This window comes from Bufo gargarizans, chromosome 1 (genome assembly GCF_014858855.1).
Source record: "Bufo gargarizans isolate SCDJY-AF-19 chromosome 1, ASM1485885v1, whole genome shotgun sequence".
NCBI classification, from domain to species: domain Eukaryota; kingdom Metazoa; phylum Chordata; class Amphibia; order Anura; family Bufonidae; genus Bufo; species Bufo gargarizans.
The window spans coordinates 465,877,772-465,901,232 of NC_058080.1; the positions used below are offsets into that span (position 1 = coordinate 465,877,772).

The following is a 23,461-nucleotide window of genomic DNA, read 5'->3' on the forward strand; positions in this document are numbered from 1 at the left end:
TTTTATCCTTAAATGTCACTCTTTTTGACCTGAGGAATTAATGCCTAAATGTGCATTAATAAATGTACTAAATTGCTCCTTACTAAAGTGTCTGTATGGTTTCTACCTGTATATTAGACCAGAACTCCATTATTTTGTGCAATTTGGACCTTAAAATATCTATAATATGATCATTTGTGTGCGTATATTTAAATGGATATTGAAGCGCAAGAAAACAATTGTCCCAGGGGCTCCACATGCTGTAAAGAATAAAGGAACTTACCGATACCCACCTAACCGATCCCCAACTGCTGCAGTTGTGACAGAGTCAGCAATTATGCTTTGGGTGGAGTTAGAGGGGTGACCTAGTATGAAAAAAACTGGCAAGATGTGCGCCGCACATATTGTCCCTCTTTGCGATTTTTTTAAAGTTGGGAGGTATGTAGATGTTATATGGGTGTTCAACCTGTTTGAGAACCACTTCTAAGAGGCAACGGTGGAGAGCAGCCGTGGTAAGGTAACCATAAGGTTCATCAGCATGGAAAATTTCAACCAAAACAATCTTTCGTCAGGGGAAATTTAACAACAAACTTTTGATCAGACTGATGACAGATCATCATCGTCTGAAAAGAAGTTGGCTGTGTTTGAAATTTTCATTCGATGGATGAAAGATCTTTTGTTTAAAGATTGTTTGGATGAAAGAATGTTCCCAGAAAGATTTTACTTCCATCCCCTGGATTCATTCAACATGCATGGCCAGTCTGAACTGTAATGGCCAATATGGACTAAAATGCTACTACTGCCCTCTCTGCGAAATGATTAGTCGTTCACCAGATGATTGTTTAACTGCTGTTCAACTGTTACCTTAAGAGTGGCAGAGTGGGGGACGTGATCTATACATTCATTACCTGGACCGCCATTCATTACAAAATGTCTGGCCAGAAATGGCTTCCCCCGATGGTAGCTTATCGTGAGGTGTTAAAGAAGCCAGTCCAATCAAAATTCATCATAAGATAACAGTTATGACTGATAATATTTAAGCAATATACCATACATCTTTTTAATCCATTAGTGAATAGGCCTTAGGGGCCTTAGGCCAGGCCACTGCCTTTTTACAGCGGCCCAGCCTAAGCGCTGCACACAAGAATCGGGTTAGTTCTCCAATGGCCCAGACTGGCAGAAGTGCCAATCCGGCTCTTTGACCCCTTATATGCTGTGGTCAATAGCTACTTTGGCATCTAAACTAATGAGATTGTGAGATTCGGTGTCTTGGCATGGCAGCCTAGGGACTCACTGGCCCAACCTGCTGGTGAATGTCAGTATGGCACTGACTGACATTGAATTGTATAAGCAATGTAATGTATTATAGAAGCAATCAAAAGACTGTCTTATAAAGTCCCCTTGTTCAAATAAAAGTTTTTAAAAAGTTTTATTAAATAAAATAAAAATCCAAGTAAAAAAAAAACTGTTTTCATTGAAAAAAAAGCTTTTCAATTGAAAAAAATTGCTAAAATAACATTCCCTCCACATATTTGGTATCATCGCGTTCGTAATCATCCGCAATATCTACACTTCCTGCTCTGTATAATGACGATTGGTAGCTACTGCTCTTCTTCACACGAGTTCATTGTTCTAGGGCAGCAGATCGCTGTTCACACCACACAATCTGCTGCCCAGGAACTATGATTGGGCGATCATAAGAAAAATCATCTTATGATCATATATATGACAGATCTGTCTTGAACAACATTGAAAGTCAATGGGGGACGGATCCGTTTTCTATTGTGTGTCTTTCTCCGCACCACATTGTGGTCAGAAAAACGCTGCTTGCAGCGTTATTCTGTCCGCGATGGGAGCGCAACCAAACGGAATTGAATGCATTTTGGTGCATTTCGTTTCGTTCAGTTTTGTCCCAATTGACAATGAATGGGGACAAAACTGAAGCGTTTTCTTCGGCTATTGAGATCCTATGACGGATCTCAATGGTGGAATTGAAAGCGCTAATGTGAAAGTAGCTGTTCATCGGGTGATCTGCAGCACCTTTACATGAGCCGATTTCGGGAACGATAATCTTCTCGACAATTAGGCCGTCTAAACGCGGCCTTACCTTCTTACATTGTTTTAGCAAAGTAACAAAAGTACAGTATTCTTAATATGGACCTCTCACTATTTCCTATATTTTTTTTTTTTATTGTCACTAAGGGTCCATTCACACGTCCATAGTGTATTGCGGATCCACAATACACCCGGCCGGCACCCCTTATAGAACTGCCTATTCTTGTCTGCAATTGCAATCAGACTTGATCCATTTTTTTGCAGTGCCGCGGCCCGAAAGTTCGGGGCCGCGCTCAGGAAATGCGGATGCGGAGAGCACATAGTGTGCTCTCCGCATCTCATCCGGCCCCATAGAGAATGGATGGCTCCGCAACCGTTCCCGATATTGCGGAATGGATGCGGACCCATTTGCGGACGTGTGAATTGAGCCTTAAAGTGTCAGTTCTGCAGGAGAAATTAATTAGTAGGCAAAAGTAAATGTGTGCGAGTTTCCATTTTCTGCCTCATACGTTATCACAGTGAAATATAGGCTCTGGAAAAACCATTATTCTCCAATACTGCCAACCTATATAGTACGATTACTCTTATAAACTACAAACCAGAAATATAAATGTTTAATACACTGTAAGAAGTCTTGGATTTCTCTATATTAAATTGTTATAGTTTTATATAAGTAATATGAGCACATGTCGTTTTTTTGGTTTTCTGCTCTGCATAAAAAATAACGGAGATATTGGCCTATAAGCCGTATTAGAATGATAACAAGTTATGCATGTATCCGCCCTGCGTTCTTTGCGCTATTTCCAGCCATCCTTTGACTTATATCTTGCACCACTGAGGAAGAAACCGCTTTGGTTTCGAAAAGCATCTGGTGATTACTGAACCATAGCGATATTTATGCACTTGGGCTGAAGAAATCCAGGATAAAGCTATCGCACTATTCCAAAACCGCTATCTGCAGCCACAGATTATATCCAGCATCTTCTTGCTCACAATCCGCATGCAGGTCTGGTCACAGACACCTGTGTGTGTGTGAATATTGGAATCCAAAAGCCGCATATGCACGTATGTATGTTGCAAACAACTGACACATCAAGTTTGCGGTAATGGACCGATATCTCTTTCATATACAAGCTGGATATATCACATTTACACTTTGAGAATTCGGTGGTACTATAGATACCTGGACTGCTATACAATTATAAGCAGCAAGCTTTATAAATGTGCACAGAATAACGCTATGGAACATTTATTGCTATTGTACTGAATAGTGCGAGAGCTCCGCACTTTAACAAGATAGAGGACCGTGATTTTATGTGAATTCTTACTTATTTTTACTTATATATATACCTGCCGTTTTTTTTTTTTATAGTACTATATACCGTAGTTTTATAAGTGTTATATGTATGCATTATAATAAATTGTGATATTTTATAAAGGACCGGTCACTAAGATTTATATTTCCGATTTTACATGCTAGGTGGTATAGCAGACCGTACGTCGGTGAGCACTCTACCACATTTATATCCTTTGATTTAGCTTCTAGTGCTTCGCTATGTTTGTGGGTTTGAGAAGCTCCTTATAAGTTTAAATCCAAGATCTTACAAAGGTGTATAGTTGGAGCACGATCAAAAATGCACTTTGCTTACGCTACTCACAGGCCTGTTAGTGGGAGATCTCACATAAACCAGAAGCAATGTTTTCATCCAGGGAAGGATCTTGTGCACGTTAATAAAGCAGGCCTTATTGTTCAGCACAAATATTACACCGAAATAATAAGAAATAATTCTACTCCCTGATTGAATGTTATCTGGTGAACGATTGCTACACCGACTGGGACAGCCATATTCATTCTAGTCCATAATGGACTAAGAGATTCAGTGCAACTGATGAATTAATTTAAAGGGGTTGTCCCATCGTGGCCATATATCTCTCTACTCGGCTCCTCTTGCTCTGTAAACTGTATATTACACTGAAATATCTCCGTTCTGTTATGTTTGGATGATAGTTAATCAGTAAACCCCTCCAAGACTTTTTTTTTCTCAAAAACCAACAATTAATTGTATAAAGCACAGTGGGGTAACAAAGAAAAGAATGGTATAGATTACCTGTCCCATCTTTGTCCTTTGTATGAGCCGAAGAGGAGGGTAGTCTGCTGGTTTATGGGAGGTCAGCCACTGGTTAAACGAGAAAACAAAGAGCTTGTCTTAAGTTTCAGAGAAAAGGTTCAGAAGCGATCAGCTATCTTGTAAAATGGAATCGGGCTTTAAACTGTGCAATAAACTTTGAAAAGTGCAGTGCAAACCGATACTGCTACATTTCAATCAGCCATTCATGTCAGGCTCCTGAAAAGTAGTTAATGTACATGGACTGGATGGAAGTATGTAATGATACTTTAAGTGAGCATACCATCTGTCTATCTATCTATTATCCATCTATTATCTGTTATCAATCTATCATCTATCTACGGTATCTATCTATTATCTGTTATCTATCTATGTCATATCTATTATCTATCTGTTATCTATCTACGGTATCTATCTATCTATCATCTATCTACAGTATCTATCTAATCGGTCTATCTATTTATCTATCTATCCATGTATCTTGATGCCAATTTGGGGACAGTTGACAGGCCATATTAGATGAGTTTGGCCAACTGTGATCTAATGGGTATGGCCTTTGCAACATTGTAGCATGTACAGCTAACTGTAGACATTAGTGGATCCTACCATTTGCTGAGGGATCTGCTGACAATCTCATGTCTATGGGGACAGTCCAGTTGGGAAACAACAGGGATTAGACAGCTCTGATTTTTGACTTGTCCTCTGTTTCCTTGGAGTTGAAAGCTAGCAGTGGGGCCTGGTAACTGCTTTGCTCCCTAAAATGTGCTTTTTCAGCCGAACATGTTGAAGAGGCTTTCCAATAAAGCATTTTCTTCTAGAAATAAATGCTTTTACTAACTTGATGTGAAATCGCCACAATCATTGGAAAACTCCTTCAGTTACATAGTCAGTATGGTTTAGAGCAGGGATCAGCAACCTTCGGCACTCCAGCTGTTGTGAAACTACAATTCCCAGCATGCTCCATTCATTTCTATGTGAGTTCTTAGAAGAGCAGAGTAAGTATGCATGCTGGGAGTTGTAGTTTCACAACAGCTGGAGTGCCGGAGGTTGCCTACCCCTGGTTTAGAGCATACATATGTCCATCAAGTTCAACCAATGGATGAGGAGGGATGGGAATGAAAGGAGTGGGATATGAGAATGCTACACATTAACCAACAGTATTCATGTTATTTTGTTCTATAAAATCATTGAAGCCTTTTTGGAAGACGTCAGTATTTCCTGCTGTGGCCACGTCCTGAGGTATAGACTGTGCCACAAATTCACAGCTCTTATGAAGAAGCCTTGTCGCTTCTGGAGACTGAACTTTTTCTTCTCCAGATGGAGACAATGGATCCTTGTCGTTTGAGAGAATTTTACATGGAACAGCTTTTCACCTTATTTTTTGTGTGGCCCATTAATACGATGAATTAATCCTGCCTCCTCTTAGACATCTCTTCTCGACAGTAAATAAAGTTCCCCAACTAACTAAAGCCTGTATTACAGCTGCCGATTTTTCAGCAGATGATCGCTAATGAGCATTCGTAGTAGCGCTTGTTAGCGATCATCTTGAAGCGTAATACTGCGGTTGAATGCCCAATGAATGAGCAGGCAGTAGATCATGGTGTCCAATCAAGATCTGCCACCGACAAACACTATTCAGCATGGGGATGAGTAATAGCATAACAATCGCTTCTCCCTCTGCTGTGTTGGAGATCGCTGGATAGAAGTGGTCTCCTCCGCTAGCGAGCAGGCAATTGCCGGGAGAAAACACTTTCCCAACAATCGTCTGACATATCGGGCTGTGTAATACAGCCTTAAAGAGGACCTTTCATCTGTTTTACTTTTAGGAGCTAAATACCTGTACTTGCGGGGCTCCCCCCTGCTGATGCTGCCATCCGTTTTTTTTTTTAAATCATTGCTCCTATCCTGCGCCCTCCTGAAGTTTTCGCGTTCAGTATGCTAATACTGAGCATCAGAACAGTGAAGAGGAGACACCAGGGTTTCTCAATGGGTGTCTCCTTCTCCCTGGCTGTGCCGCGATCCAGTCACATCAGAGAGCGTCACGGCCAGGCGGAAAAACCTCTGGAGGGCGCAGCGGGGTGTAGGAGCGATGTTTAAAAAAAAACGAGTGGCAGCATCAGCGGGGAGTACCCCACAAGTACAGGTATTTAGCTCCTATAAGTAAAACAGATGAAAGGTCCTCTTTAGATCCTTTGTGACCTCAGTTTACTTGCTGTTTGTACCTGTTTGAACCCCAGGGCCATCCTTTCTATAGACTGGCGCCCAGACAGGAAGTCTTGATAGCTGTCGTCACGTAACAGTAGTGGGAGCCTATTTTGTTTGATTTAATATAACCCTGCACTAAAACAACTTTTCACAACGGCCAATTATTGGGAATGAATGTGCTCGCCTCTTCAGCACCCCATGTATACAGGGCCCTGAGCGCTTGTTTTTTAGGTGATCACATCACCTTGTGAACAAAAAAACGATTATCGATTGTTCTTCTCCATACAAATGCAGGTAATGAGTGCCAATGCTGTTATCCTCGATCAGTGATTGTTACCGGTCCTAATATCTGCCCCTGTTAAAGGACCCGGAGTTTAGGCGATTGTCCTAATAATGAATTATGTGGGACCGGTTTCTGATTGAAGAATGTGACTACTGAGAGAGGCTGACCCCAGTCCTTCTCTTCTCCTTTTATAGAATGAAAGGATGGAATTTTTATAAAATAACACAATTTCATCTTGCGCTCAGTAGTAAATTCCCCTTGGTATGCTTGCCACACACATCTTATGTCAGCAGATAGACTGAATATTAAATCTTCCCTCCAGGAGTCGGTATAGTCAGTATAACAGACCACCCAGTTTGCCGACATTATAATTTTTGGTGTAAAAAAAAAAAAAAAAGCTGTGGAAAACTGAAGTAGATTTGATCTTGCTCTGCTGAGGATTTTCATGAAGGGTCACCTACGGCCAGAAACGACAGATAAATCTGGCAGTCGTCATTTAGATCTGTGTGTGACTGGAATACAAATTAGAGAAATCCCAGCCTTGGTCTGTTACCTGCATTAGCAGAAAATAAAATGTGCTGTCCAGGATTGTGGCGGGTAAGTAGCTGTAGATGACATGTCTAGGATCATGGAGCATTGACAATAATAGCCCTTCTTGTAATTCCACCTTGGCTATTCAGCTTTTTGGATAAGCATTTTCCAAGACATAAGACACTTCTGTAGGTATTAGTAAAGCATTTGTATTATCTGTGTGGACGGGTCATATATGTAATGGAAAAGAGTGTCAAACTGCATATTTCTCTTTATATATGTCGGTATATGAATACAATGTATGCAGTCATAGACAGGTTTAGGTATAGGCAAACAATGGAAAGGCTCATTGGGGTCAGGCATTTAGAATATGGTGTCACATAGCGGTTAAAACCACATCAAAACTGTATTAGAAAAATCATGTGTTTTTGCTACAGTTTTCAGTTTGGTTCCATTTTTTTCAGGTGGAGGAAAATGATCAAGATTGGTACAAATGAAAATTGGCGCAGTTGCCCATAGCAACCAGTCAGATACCACCTTTTATTTTTCAGACCTCCTTTGGAAAATGAAAGGATCAATCTGATTGGTAGCTGTGGGCAACTAAGGCAGCGTTCATATCACTGTTTATTTTTCCATTCTTCTGATCTGTCAAAAGAACGGAAAAATAAAGAAGAAGACGGATCCTGTATTTTAAGCATCCGTTATGCTCAATTATGCACATTTGGCATCAGTTTTAGCCATTTCAATCTGAAATCCGTTATATATACCACTTCTTAAATGTATTTAAAAGGGTTCTCCGGGATTTTTATACAGACGACCTATTCTCAGTATCTGATCAGTGGGGGTCCGACACCTAGGACCCCTGCTGATCAGCTGTCTGAGAAGGAATCGGCGTTCGCAGCTTTTCCGAAGCCAGTGAGGACACGTTTATTTTTCTTGTGGCGTAGGCGCAGCTCAGCCCCATAGAAGTGAATGGGGCTGAGCTGCGATACCAAGCACCGCCGCTACACAAAGTACAGCACTGTGCTTTTACAGGAGAGCCGGTGGCTTCTCAAATCAGGGGTCCCAGGTGTCGGACCCCCACCGATCAGATACTGATTACCTATCTTGAGTTGTATTAGAATCTCAGAAAGCCCTTTTAAATACATAAAAAATGCAACCTTAGGGCTTGTTCGCACGAACGTGCCGTATTTTGCGGTCCGCAAATTGCGCACCTGCAAAACACGGATGCCGCCTGTGTGCCTTCTGGAATTTTTATAGAAATGCCTATTTTTGTCCGCAAAACAGACAAGAGTAGGACATGACTCATCATTTTAGTGGGGCCACGCAACGGATGTGGACAGCACACGGAGTGTTGTCCGCATCTTTTGCGGGCCCCATTGAAGTGAATGGGTCCGCACCCGAGCTGCAATAAATGCGGCTCGGATGCGAAACCAAACCTCGATCGTGTGGGCCCTTATGCCCATGGTTCTGTTTTTCTCATTGAAATCAATAGGAAGCTGTTAGGGGAGTTTTGGCTGTGTATTACACTGTGTAAAACTGCCTTACAGCATGTTTAGGTCATGTGAACAAAGCTTTACTGTATTTTTCTATGCAGATGAAGAATCTGAGCCAAAAATTGACATGATCCTAGAAAACCTCACTGAAAATGTCACTGATAGCAGCAAATATGTCACCATATAAAAAGATGTGACGTCATGTGACATCATCCTAACACCGGTATATTACATACATACATCTTGCAGTAATTATTTTGGACAAGTGGAAATTATTCAGTGACACTGGTATGTACGGCAAATATAAAGCAGTCGCTCTACTTAAGTGGACGTGTACCACCAAGTTATTGAAACTCATAGCCCTAACACATTCTGCACATGCTACATACGGTACATTATACGGTTTCTTTTTATGATGTCCCTGCCAAATGCTATGTGTTCCCTTCGGAGAATGGATTTTGGCATCCTGGCAAGTGACCCATCATCATTTCACATTTTCCTCAAAAGCACTTGTGGTAAATAAATATGAGGGTACTAAGAGGAGACCTACATAGTCTACCATATTAGGTAGTGTAGATGAGGAAAGGCACATTCATTGCTTGGGTATCTCAAAGTTATTTTTCACTGAGAGGGTAAAAAAAGGAATAAAAAAATTGGTTGAAGGATTCACACCAACAGAACTCACAGAAATTGGCAATTTAGACTTGCAGATGTATTTATTATACACTATATTGCAGCTTCTGTAGACTCCGTGTCGGCTGGTCCCAGAGGTTCCTTTGATGGACCCAGACTCTGATTCCATAGTGGGTTCCAAAGGTCCTGGAGAAAAAATAACATTTTGAGCTGCCTTTAAAGCCATTTACTTGCCACTAGGGTCTGTTTCTTATAGGGATTGGGCCCCAAAAATTATTTCCTGTGTTGGCCCCAGTCCGACACGGATCAGACTCCATAGATTTCACAAGCTATTGGGGCTACCACAGGGTCTGTAGCTACTTCTGTTTCTAAAACGCCAAGCGTGTATGTGTTCTGAATCTGCAGTTACTAGCTGCTCGTATGCAGGTGGTTTCATAGAGATGACAAATTCAGTACTGATGTGGCTGAAGAAAAATTGAGTAGGTTTTAGTTTTTACTTGCAGATCTCCAGGCGTTGTGTAGGACGGCTGGAACGTCACATTGTCAGTTCATCAGCAGTTGAAGGGCTACTCCCTGCATCAGCCCTTCTTTCTGCGGAGTTGTGTCTTTTCATTTTCCCCTAGAGTCTACTGTCCATTTCCAAAAGTGAACCATTTCCTTGTATTCCACTAGGAATATGTATAGTCCTATTATATGAGCACTCCAAAGTGGAAATCTCATTGTACATGCACTTTACAAATGTTTTCTTATGCGGCTTTACATTTTAATGCTTGATGGAACAGATGGAGAGTTATATAAATCTAAAATGTTCGAATTTTTGGAGTTCCAAAGTAAACGAGCGAGGTAATGTGTATGGCCCAGTGAGAAGAGTGGTAATTTCTGCACAATGTAATATACCACTGGCTGAGGACATAGCACAGTGTAGAATGTAACCAATTCCTTTCTATCCAAGGTTCATTTCATGGTATAATTTACCATAATGTGTAATGAGGCGACCCTTCCTCTGTAATTGCGATACTTGATGCCAGGACTATTAGTTACACTACATAGTGAGCCATTAGACCCTAATATGGCAGGATGACTAGATCAACTATAATTATCAAAATGGGCTGTGGAGTTTTATAATACGACACTAATGTTTTTAGTGCACATGTGAAACCACAGACTAAGTTCCTGGGGAAAGATAAGTCAGTGGCTAAATGTGGCCTCTAAAATACAGGCTGAAGTGAGACAATTCAGTGGTTATTTCTGAAATATTTGACAATTATCTACTTTCAGGCAAAACCAAAATGTTTCCTTAGTTTCCCTGAATCTTCAAGAGAAGTCATCTTGTTTGTCCGGGGCCTTCTTTTTGCATTATGGCAAGAGATCTAGGGTGTACAGTACTTGTAATTTTTTATGATGGGTGATTGCCTTGCGGGGTGAGGGATTGACATCTCTGGCATGAGTGATGTCCTAGTCAAGCAAGCCTTGTGTAAATGTGAATGTTGCTGCCATGTGTGTGATGTAAAGAATAGCTGAGCTTGAAATATATTGGAACCATGTGGTTGAGTAAGAAGCCTTGCAAATTAGGATATTAAAAGGGTTGTTGGGGTGTTTAATATTAATGACCTATGCTCTGGATAGGCCTTTAAAATCAGATCGGTAGGGATTTGACACCCGGCTGATTTGAGGAGGCTCTACCCTTCCAATTGAGCTCCTCGTAGCTTACCAAGCACAGTGCTATCCATTGGATAGCGGCTCTACTTGGTATTGCAGCCCAGTCCTGTTCACTTGAATGGGACTTGGCTGCCCCTAGACCATGTGACTGATGAATGTGACGACTACTGACTGTAGTATTTGGCTCTCTTGGGGTGGTATAATGTGCCACAATATGCTACTGCTGGCAACTTTTAGTATTTTTTCCAGGGCCACTTTTAAGTTCCCAGTCCACCCCTGCATTGGAACAATAGAGGGTTAGAATTTTTGATGTTTTGTTGAATACTGGTCACTTTTATAATGTAAGAACAGTCATAATCCCTGACGTTTTTCTCTGCCTGAATTGATGGGGCTTCCTGTGAATAAGCTTGTTCATATGTGGGCGGCATTTTGGATAGTTGTGCTGTAGTTCCACTTTGTAAGACGTTGGCTAAAACAAGCTTTTATTAACTGTACGCACCATTTATTGATGTTCAGAATGCAGACTGAATGCCAAGTTTGCAAAACTTTAAATAAACCAGACTCCATAAATTACACATATGACAGCTCCACAGATTCTACGTGATTCATGATTAAATATTATCATGTTGGAATATTGACTCAGGCAATTCCTAGTTTTACAATGAATAAAATGGTGGCTTGCCAAATGGTAATTAGCAAACTTTCTGGCTCAATACTGTAGTTTAAAATGTCATTTACATGTATATCATAATCCAGGGACAATTGCTGATAGATCACTCTTTGTTTGTTCTTCACGCCTCAAACCACCTGCCTCAGCGGTGTAGCTAAATGCTCATGGGCCCTGGTATAAGAGTTCAGCTTGGGCCCCCCTTCCCTCAGTTTTTGTCTGAGGCAAAAATTGACATGCCCCCCCCCCCCATGCCAAATTCTTGACCTAACCCCTTCCCTCCAGCCAGAGGTGTAAGTTAACCAGCATGGACTTTCTATAATACTGGTGTCTTCTTATGCACCACAAGGGTCTTTGGGCCCCCTCAGGCTCCTGGGCCCGGTAGCGACTGCTACCTCTGCACTCCCTATAGCTATGCCCTGACCTGCCTCCTTTACACAGCTTCAGTCTTCTTGCTTCCAGGGTCTCCATTTTGTATATATTTTTCCACCATATACAGTGCCTTGCAAAAGTATTCACCCCCCCCCCCCCTTTGACTTTTTTCGTATTTTGGTGCCTAACAACCTGGAATTAGCATGGATTGTTTGAGGATTTGCATCATTTAATTTACAGAACATGCCCACAACTTTGAAGATGTTTTTTTGTTTTGTTTTTACTGTGAAGCAAACAACAAATAGGATAAAATAACAGAAAAAGTCAATGTGCAGAACTATTCACCCCCCTAAAGTCAACACTTTGTAGAGCCACCTTTTGCGCAATCACAGCTCCAAGTCGCTTTGGATAAGTGTCTATGAGCTTGCCACATCTTAACACTGGGATTTTTGCCCATTCCTCCTTGCAAAACTGCTCCAGCTCCTTCAAGTTGGATGGCTTGCGCTTGTGAACAGCAATCTTTAAGTCTGACCACAGATTTTCTATTGGATTGAGATCTAGGCTTTGACTAGGCCATTCCAACACATTTACATGTTTCCCCTTAAACCACTCAAGTGTTGCTTTAGCAGTGTGTTTGGGGTCATTGTCCTGCTGGAAGGTGAACTTCCGTCCTAGCCTCAAATCACGCACAGAGTGGTACAGGTTTTGCTTAAGAATATCCCTGTATTTAGCACCATCCATCTTTCCCTCAACTCTGACCAGTTTCCCAGTCCCGTCTGCTTAAAAACATCCCCCCCAGCATGATGCTGCCACCACCACGTTTCACTGTGGGGATGGTGTTCTTTGGGTGATGAGATGTGTTGGGTGTGCACCAGACATAGTGTTTTCTTTGGCCGAAAAGTTCAATTTTAATCTCCTCAGACCAGAGCACCTTCCTCCATACATTTTGAAAATCTCCCACATGCCTTTTCGCAAACTCACAACGTGCCTTATTGTTTTTAGCTGAAAGTAATGGCTATTTTTTGGCCACTCTGCCATAAAGCCCAACTCTATGGAGCATACTGCTTATTGTCGTCTTATGTACAGATACTCCAGTCTCTGCTGTGGAACTCTGCAGCTACTCCAGGGTTACCTTAGGTCTCTGTGCTGCCTCTCTGATTAATGCCCTCCTTGCCCGGTCCGTGAGTTTTGGTAGGCGGCCGTCTCTTGGCAGGTTTGCTGTTGTTCCATGTTCTTTCCATTTGGTTATGATAGATTTGATGGTGTTCCTGCGGATCATCAAAGATTTCAATTTTTTTAATTTATTTATTAACCCTGATTTGTACTTCTCAACAACATTGTCCCTTACTTGTTTGGAGAGTTCCTTGGTCTTCATGGCAGTGTTTGGTTAGTGATGCCTCTTGCTTAAGTGTTGCAGCCTCTGGGGACTTTCAAACAAGGTGTGTATATGTAATGACAGATCATGTGACACTTAGATTGCACATAGATATAATTTCACTAATTATGTGACTTCTGAAGGTAATTGGTTGCACCAGAGATTTTTATGGGCTTCCTACATACACACATGGGACTCGCTATATTTGGAACTCCATAGAAGTGAATAGAGGGTGACAACACTTGTGAGCTTTACTCTTCTTCACTTTAGGGGCCCCATTCTAGAGTTAGGTGTGGGACCCGCACCTATCTGACATTGGTGGCATATAGTATCAATATGCCACTAGTGTCTCAGATGAGACAATCCCTTTAACTGTCATGTTATACTTGGGACTGTTGTCCACCCTTGAATGCCTATTTTTTCGTTATCTTTGATAAACAGCTCCAAATTCAATGCATAGCTATAGTGTTAAAGATGGCCGGATAACCCTCTTGACATGTCTGTTTTAGTATTCCTTCTTTACCATTCTCTATGTTAAGGCATCTGAGACTGTCGGCACTGACTGTTGGAATTTGTAATACTCAGTTGTCATCTTATCTTTCTATGATGACTAATGGAGCAACATACAGTGCAGAAAATTTGCCTTAGAATTGCTATTTCATGAAAAATACAATCATTTACTAAAATAGATGTGTCAGGAGAGCTAACAGGTACTCTCTAAATGTTAAAACTTAGGTTCTTATTGCATGTTGTTCAGCGTATAAACAGTATGCAGTGAACTTCAGAGCTCCCCCCAGTGGTAGCTTCAGGCAAGCAGAATTGTATTATTTAACACTATGTCTATTCTGGGTATTTGAAGCTCTGTTACCAGATCATAAACTGCTATATAAAGAAATTAGCATAGTACAGGACCTAAAATGTGATGGTGTTAAAAGTGGAAATAAAAAAAATAAAAAATTGTTCTCATAGCTAGTCTAACGTCTCCAATTTCCTCTGCAAGGACCTGTGATCTTGAGCCAATTATTCTTGCCCATTGGTTAGAATTTGTTTTCTTTTTCATATGAAGTGATATAGTATAAAATGTCATGTACAGAGGTTGAATGTGTCCAATTTTTTTTCTCAAGTGGTATCCAGAAGAAAAGAATCCTATGGAACGTCAGTCTTTGACATCTAGGAATTTCCATAGGTTATCAAGAATCATAACACAATGGCTGTATGTAATTAGTTATCTTCAGCATTATGGCAGCCATCTGAGAGATTAGCATCTTGGAATCAACCAGAATTTTACATTTCTTTCAGATAGAGGGAGTTCTCAGAGATCATTATCTCCGTAGAGAGTTAATTCGTTTCTCCATGTATTGATTTTAGGCCACCAGAGTGGGAACTTATCGGCAATAAGGAAGTTCATCATTGTCCACTCCTTTCCTGCAGTAGTCATCCGCTCTGCATTGGGATGAAGGATTGTTATTACGATCATTCTTTCCTATACACTTTCAGTGCTTGTCAGCAGCATGTCCTTGTTTACATAGGGAGATGTGCTGCTGACAGGCAACAAGTTTAGATGCATGTTTGCTTGTTTTTAGGTAATCGACCTTTACCCCAGGCAGTTAACCTTTGTTCCCGATATTTGCCCTAATCCTTCACCCTTGTAGATTTACATTTGCGCCATTGAAGCAGATTCTAAATTTCACAGTGTTTGACATTTGGTTATTATAAACTGGGTGTGAATTATGATGATTCCTAGTTTTACATGGTGTCTTCACAAGATGAACTGCGTTAGGTCAATCAGTAGGATTTCACCATCCCGATCTTCAATCCTGGGGCTGGCGCTGCACTGTCCTGACCCCGTACAGCAGGGGTGCACAACCTGCGGCCCGCGGGCCGCATGCGGCCCCCAGAGCCCTGGTTTGCGGCCCCCGCCCTGCTGGGCAGAAACACAGCTGATCCTGCAATCAGCTGTGTTTCTGCACAGAGCGCTGCACAGCAGATGGATTCCAGGTTTTGCTCCTGCACTGTAGCAGGAGCAGAAAGGGTCCCAGGCTATTAGTGAGAGCGGGGAAGCCGAGGAGAAGACAGAAGCGCTTTATTAGCGCTTCTGCCTCCTCCTCTATGAGCACTCTGCAGTGTGGACCCAGCGATTATGTGATCGTTGGGTGTCTCGAGAACAGAGGAGCGCTTCCCTGGTACAAAGCCTCCGCAGCAGGCTGGTTTCCTAACTGGGGCTCCTTTGGATGCTCCAGTTACAGTGGTAATAGTACAAAAAAAAAGTCACTTATTGTCTCCCAAAGGTATTTCAGTGACCTCTTGGGGACAAATTATGTGGTAAAAATATATAAAAAAAAAGTTAAAGAAATGATAAAAAAAAAAGTGAAAACTAAACAAATTAAAAAATTAAATAAAAAGGAAAAAGTGCTTAATAAAAGAGTGTTCACTGTCCCACCACAGTCTTTTTATGAAAAAGCGCAAAATTTAAAAAAGTGACAGTGTGCCCCAAAGTTTTTTTATGACCTCTTGGGGGACATATTATGTAGCAGAAATATATTAAGTTAAAAAAAAGATACATAAAAGAAAAAACACCCACACCAATCAAAACCATCACCATTACCGCCCCATTCACGTGAAACTTTTCATATTATATAGCAAAACGGCCTACACAAAATAGAGAACTAATTATAATAATTTATTTTGGTGTCAGTTTGCATATTTAAAGAATAAGGAGCTATAGTTTGAAAAAAATATACTTTTTAAAAATGTTTTGTAGTTTCCCCTAAATAAATATTGTTGCAAAAATTATTTTGGTAGTCCAACAAATAAGATGGTTACAACCATTTGAACCACCACACGCGCTAAATCACAAAAAAGTGTTTGGTCCTTAAGGCCTTTTCGGGCCTGGTCATTCAAGCGTTAACCAATAGGCGCCTTCCCCACTAGCAAGGTAATGTGCTTACTGGTTACTGCAGGGCGCCTATACCTGGATTGGCAGGAGATGGTAGTAACCAGTGAGCTCCGACCTCTGCAGTGAAGGAAAACTGCTGATTTATAAATAGGAAGCAGGATGGAAGGAAATGTCGCCAGTTTTCTGGTAAAAAATGATTTTTAACAAGTTTCTGCAGCATGGCCTCTGAAATCGAAAATTCATAATTACCTGCTCCACTCCGCTCTGGTCCTCTGCACTGCCCCCGCTGCCTCCATCTTCTGGTTCCTGCTTTGTTTACACCTGGCAGTGCATGGCCATGGCCACTTGCACGGCTCCAGTCAATAACTGGCTTCAGAAGTGACACGCTGCTTGTGGCCACATTACCGCCTAAGCCAGTCATTGGCTGGAGTGGTGTATGACCATGTCCATGCACTGCCAGTTGTAAACAGCGGAGGCAATTCGAAGAACCAGAGAGTCGGAAAGCAAGTAAGTATAACTCTTTGGTTTCAGGGGCTATGCTGCAGCATGATATTTGGGACAATTACTGGGAACAAGTGTTCATAAGGAGCGCTCATATCTTATATCTGGCCAGTATAATCCTGCAGCTGATCAGTCGATAAACAAGGAATCGCTCATTTGTCGGCTGATTTGCATTATTTATCAGGATGAAAGATGTCCGATTATTTGCAGCACGACTGTGGCAGCGATCACTCCTCCCCAGTCACTTTGCACTGGCTTGTGTGATAGGCAGATGAGTGCCGATCAACATTTTTTTTATTTGCGGCCCCTTGAAATAGAGCGATGTGACAATGCGGCCCCCAGACCAAAAAAGGTTGTGCACCCCTGCCGTACAGCGTCGGGAAGTAGTGCATGCACTATGACCTGACACTGCACTCAGTCAGGTGACAGTGCAGTGTGGTCCGGAGAAGACATGGGAGCGTGACTGCTGCAGGAGATGGAGAGGAGCCGCGCCGCTGGAGAGGTAAGAGACGGTTTTTATTTTATTCTGATGTGAGGTAGGATGGGGGTTCTGGCAAGTAACTCTGATTGGGGGGGTCTGACAATGAGGGCTGATCTGAGTTCTGATGGGGGGGTCTGACAATGAAGGCTGATTTGAGGTCTGATAGGGGTCTGGTCTGAAATAAAGGGCTTATCTGAGGTCTGATGCGGGTCTCACATTGAGGTCTGATGGGGGTCTGAAATAAAGGGCTGATCTGATGTCTGATGGGGGTCTGAAATAAAGGGCTGATCTGAGGTCTGATGGGGGTCTGAAATAAAGGGCTGATGAGGTCTGACATGGAGGGCTGATATGTGGGTCTGATGTGATCTCCTGATATGGGGGTTTGATCTGATGTCCTGATATTTATTGTGGTCTGATATGAGGTCTGATGAAAAATATTTTTTTCTTATTTTCCTCCTCTAAAACCTGGGGTGCGTCTTATCATTGGGTGTGTCTTATAAAGCGAAAAATATGGTATATGCTGCTTTTGTAAATGAAGTCATCTCAGTCTATCAGTCAAACAAAATTTTTGACTGATCACAATTTGTCACAGTGAAGCTAATACAGCACTTTATTTGCTGACTGCATCTTTTATGCCGGCATTAAAATCAATGTAAAACAAGGGATGTGCTGCCAACAACATGCAAACTGTACATTGATGAACAATCGTATTAGCGATCATTCATCTCCATACATTACAATGATTGCTACATTTAAATATACTGAGTGCTGGTTGATTAACTGTACCATTGAGCAGTGTTTTTTTTTTTTTTTTTTTTTATGAGCAATTCATCTGCCATTATAAAAGGACCTTTTGCCCTATTTCACCTGTTTCCTACATTCTCTATGAGGTCATGTCTAAAAGCCGCCATACACATTAGGGAATTCTCTGCCGAACCTGCAGAGAAAGGTAAGTTTGGATGACAGTCTAATGTGTGTGGTGAGCTCCCGACTTTCTCTCGACATCATCTGTTAAAGTGAATATTTTTGCCCGACAAAAGATGTCAAGTCTTTCTTTGAAAGATTGTTCCCAGAAAGATCGATTGACCTTCATCTGGTGTCATTGAACATGTATGGCCAGTTTGGACTAAAATGTGCATGGTGTGCCTACAAAACGATTCTTCACCAGATTATCATTTGTTCACCAGTTGACAAACCATCAACCTCCTTCTATCTAATGTTACCCGTGCTTAATAAGGTCTTGGGTGCCTGGAGCAGAGCCTCTTAGCTTATCCCACATGGAAAATCCATAGAAGAGTGTAGTTCCCAACTGAGTAGATGGTCCGCCCTAAACTAGGGACTGATTTTATTGAGAATTTGCAGTAATAAACGTACATATACAAATACAGTTCTCTGCTCATTACTGGAGGTGACTGTCTGGTTAATATATATCTTTTTGGGACTCTGGGGACTTTTTGTTCTGAAAATGAAACAAGTGCACTGCAGGGCATTCGTAAGTATGCATGAGGTGTCTTACCGTGAATTTTATAGTTCATCATGCTTCATGCTTTGAGTGACTAGCCTAATACTCAGCTGGCCACGCTCACAGTGGCGCCATACCTATGATAAATGACACTGCTTGTGTTGTAACATTTACAAGAGATAGAGTCAAACTCAGGCTGCTAAGAAGGACATATGTAGCGTAGACACTGGCAGCTTTATTTAGGCTCTTCAGGAAGCCTGGCTAATGTTAACGGTCTTCACGGCTTTCCTCAAGTGCCAGTGCTGCTGCAGTATGGGTGTGTCTGAGATGTTGGCAGTCATTACAGTGGAGAGCAGAGATTGCTCCAACCATTGCTGTACTTTTTAGAAATGTTTCATTGCATGTTAGTTAAAGAAGCACTCAGATAATCTTGTTTTTCTTTGCCCCATCTGCCAACTACATGAGGTAAAAGTGATCTTACTGGTCATTTTATTTCAGAATTATCATACCTTACATCAGTGTTTCCCAACCAGTGTGCCTCCAGCTGTTGCAAAACTACAACTCCCAGCATGCCTGGACAGCCTTTGGCTGTGCGGGCATGCTGGGAGTTGTAGTTTTGCAACAGCTGGAGGCACACTGGTTGGGAAACACTGCCTTACATGACCCACACTCACATTACACGAATCCTACAGTATCTGCTGACTGGACCAGAAGTCAGCCTGTGGGACTAACATATGGACTATCAGAATCCCATAGATTGCTTGTCCAGCAGACACTTTGGGATTTGCGGTTGCCTGAGTGCGGGTCACATTATATATCGGTGGACCTGAACATGGCTGGAAAGATGATGGTACCTTTTACCTCATGTAGGGGGCAAAGGAGTTTTTCTTCAATTTAGGATATACAGTATATACATACTGTGTATATATTTGTGTGTGTGTATATATGATATATGATATATATATATATATATAATATATACACAGTAGATTGTGACACAGTGAGAGGTTTGGTCTGGAAAAAAAGGTATTTTCCTCCCAGCATGTGCTGTTGGGCTGATTTGTAGCCAGGTGAGGTCAAATACTAAACCGGCGTTGAAATGCCGGTCCAGGTTTTGGCAGCACCTGGCTGTCCTTAAATAGGCAGCTGGGCTCAGAAGCCAGGTCTATGTGTTAGTATCTGGGAGCCTTGTGTCTGGATGAAGGCTTGCTACCTGTTTGGCGTACAAACAGGTTGGTGCTGCTATCAGCAAGGACTCTTTGAGGCAGAATTTCCGCATGGTGTAAATTACCACCAACACCGCAAGGTGACTTTTTGTTTGAATATGACCTGCTTGTTTTGTCACTTGCCTAAAGTGTGAATAAAACACTGAACTGTTTGATCTAATGAACTTGTTGTTGCCTCTATACTGCGTCCGCTAATCCTGTCATTCATTGGGTGATCAGCAGAACCTTTACACTGGCAGATTATTGGGAACGAGAGTTTGTACGAAAGTCCATCCCTATAATCTGTCAGACAATCGAGCCGTGTAACGCAGTAACAGTGCATATCCAGCAGAATAATATTCTGTGACTTGGAAAGTGTAGGCTTGGAGGTTCCAACTGGCAAAGCAATGACTTTGGTGTCTTTTCAGAAGAATACAATGTAGAACTGTCAAGTTTGGAGGGTTAAGCTTTGTTGGTGTCACTTTCACTTGCATACTTACCACCTCATCTCTTACCACTCGATCTCTCTGTCTCACCTCCTCATTGTACAGTCTTCCCCTTTTATACATCCATTACCCTGTCATACATTCTTTCTCACCTCCAGGGCTTCTCAGCGATTTCCTCCTTTCTCATGCAGTTGTCTCCTCCCTACATCCTGTCGTTTTTTAACCCTTCGATGTTACCTGCATTCATCTGTCTCCTGCGCCTAAAGTGGAACCTGTGGTGCACATAATATACAAACTAATTATATTCATATAGCCGTCCAGCATTTACCATGCTGTGGCCCAAGATAAGGCTTCAACCGATCTTTACATGACTCGGTTGAAAATGGTAACATGTAATTGATGATGTACCTCCTGATCTTAAAGAGGACCTGTCACCTCTCCTGCCATGTTTGTGTTGCCAACTGGATGTTACCATTCCCCTTGCCAAAGAGTTGTGTCCCTACACAGCAGATTATCTCCAGAGCAAACGAGCAGTCATTGAAATTCAACAGGCGTGATCCTTCTCTCTCCTGACATCAACAGACACCCATAAGGCCCTTGTGTACATTAGTCTATTATCATTGATCCTGCCATCTTTAGCGAGGCTGGCTGACTGTTCATGTGCATGGAGAACTTCCAGTTCTCCCTCAACAGATGATGTTGCGAGCTTCATATACATATTGATGGTCGGCCAATCCATATACTTGTCAATTGGGGCCTTAAAGGGTTTTTCCAAGATTTTGATACTGATGACCTATCCTCAGGATAGGTAATCAGAATCTGATTAGTGGGGATCTGACACGCGGGACCCCGCCGATCAGCTATTTGAGAAGGCACCAGCGCTCCTGTGAGCATCGCTGCCTTCTTCCAGCTTACCACAGCGCTGTACATTGTATAGTGGCTGTGTTTGGGCACTGTGCTTGGTAAGCTGGAAGAAGGCCGCGGGGCTCACAGGATTGGCTCCCGGGTGTTGAAGCCCACCGATCAGATACTGAAATCTCAGAAAACTCCTTTGACGGTAACAGCAGTGATTGTGTAGGCACACATACCATTGCCATGGGGAACTGAAGCACCCAGTTGTCAGATTCTTCAAGTAATTTCATGAAGAATAACAGAGGAAAAACACAGTATAATGTTCTAAAAAAAAAAAAAAAGAAAATGGCATGTTCACTCTAAATATATAGCAAATCTTTTCTTTTCTCTCTTTTGGTTTCTTTTGCTGGGTTCTTCTATTGCTATATTTATGTTCCTGGCTGACTCGTCATTTTATTGGGTTTTGTCTTTCCAGTGTCTTGATGAGTAGTATAAAGTGGTTACATTACACTGATTTCTGCTTTCTTCTCAATCCATGTCATGTCGGTTTTGTAATTCATTAGCGGAAAGATTATTAAAAACACATTCTTCTTAAATGGATCATTACTTATAGGGGGTGGGAGTCATAAATCGTTATAATTCTGTCTGCTTAAAGGTAATGTGCCATGAGAAAAAGACCTATTGTTTAAATCATGTTTTTGTGATTATATATATATATATATATATATATATATATATATATAATTTATTTATTCAACTTTTTTTTTTACGTCACTTTCTATATTATTATTTGTTTTAGATAATCCTGCAATTTTCACACTGGCCTCTAGGTCTAATAATAGATCATGATTTCCTGTTCTGTGCAGGTAACTTTCAAAAGCTGTTATCATTATCACCCCAGGCAGGATTGCAACACCTCTATACATGACACAGGATCCACAATAGTTGACATCACAGTTTATCTACTTATCAGCTCCCTCCTGACCTCTGCACACTCGCCCATAGAAGTCACAGGGGTCAGCTCCTGTCCATTGCGTCTCTGGCATATGTAGCTACTCCCAAAAGAAAGGAAATCTTAACGCATTTTAGATCTGGTGGCAACTGTGAAAACGTCAGGATTTAAATATTATTATTTTTTTTATAATGGTGACAAGGAAAATTAAAATAACTTCACCAAAAATTCTTAAAACATGTGTTTAATATAAAAACATTTTTTGATGACTCTCTCACTTTAAACCTTGCCCACTACAGACCTTACTTTCTCAAGGCCCAAGCTGATCAACTTGCATAGTATTTCCTTTAGGTGGTAAAATTTAACTTTTAATGAGGATTTGGGATTGTAAGATTTGCTGGTTCACATGTCATCTAGGTCATATTCTGTTAGGGTTTCTGTCATGAGATAATAACGTTATGTAGCTGACTGACATTAGTGATGTGCTAATGTCAGCAGTACATAACACTATGCTTTATACCTCCCTGCCTGCCGCCGTTCTCTTAAAATAAAGACTTTTAAAATATGCTAATGAGCCTCTAGGTGCTATTAGGGTGTTGCTTCAGCACCTAGAGGCTCGGTCTACGCACCCTTTGGCACGCCCATGTACACTTGATTGACTTTCGAGTTCTCCTCATTGTCCCGTAAATCCCTCGCCTGCGCCACCCGTTTAGTATTCGGCTCAGGCGCAGTGCGTGAAGCCAGCAGCAGGAGCCCGTCCTTCACTCACTGCGCGCGCACCGAATACTAAACTGGCGGCGCAGGCGCAGGATTTATGGGGCGATGAGGAAAACTCGAAAGTCAATCAAGTGTATATGGGCGTGCCAAAGGATGCATAGACCGAGCCTCTAGGTGCTGAAGCAACGCCCTAATAGCACCTAGAGGCTCAATAGCATATTTTAAAAGTCTTTATTTTAAGAGAACGGCGGCAGGCAGGGAGTTATAAAGCATAGTGTTATGTAGTGCTGACATTGGCACATTACTAACGTCAGTCAGCTACATAACGTTATTTCTCATGACAGAAACCCTTCAATATCACCATAACCAACTAAATTAAATTCACTTCTAATAAATTGATTAAAATCACAAAGCCCAAATTTATAGATGCGTTTTTGCAACTAGAGGTTTCCATGATTTTTGGGGGTTAGTAGGGTTTTATATTGCAGAAGAATTTCTCCTCTAGAAACAGCTCTTACCCTAGTGTCGTAGACATTGCCTTGCCAGCATCTCATTGGATTTCTTTTAA

The 23,461-nt window shown here is 41.6% G+C and overlaps 1 protein-coding gene across 2 annotated transcripts in view; it reads left to right on the top strand.

The window, feature by feature from the left end:
- ROR2 (receptor tyrosine kinase like orphan receptor 2) overlaps positions 1–23,461 on the top strand; it is a 167,705-nt gene that overhangs the window by 39,341 nt on the left and 104,903 nt on the right. The window lies entirely within an intron of this gene.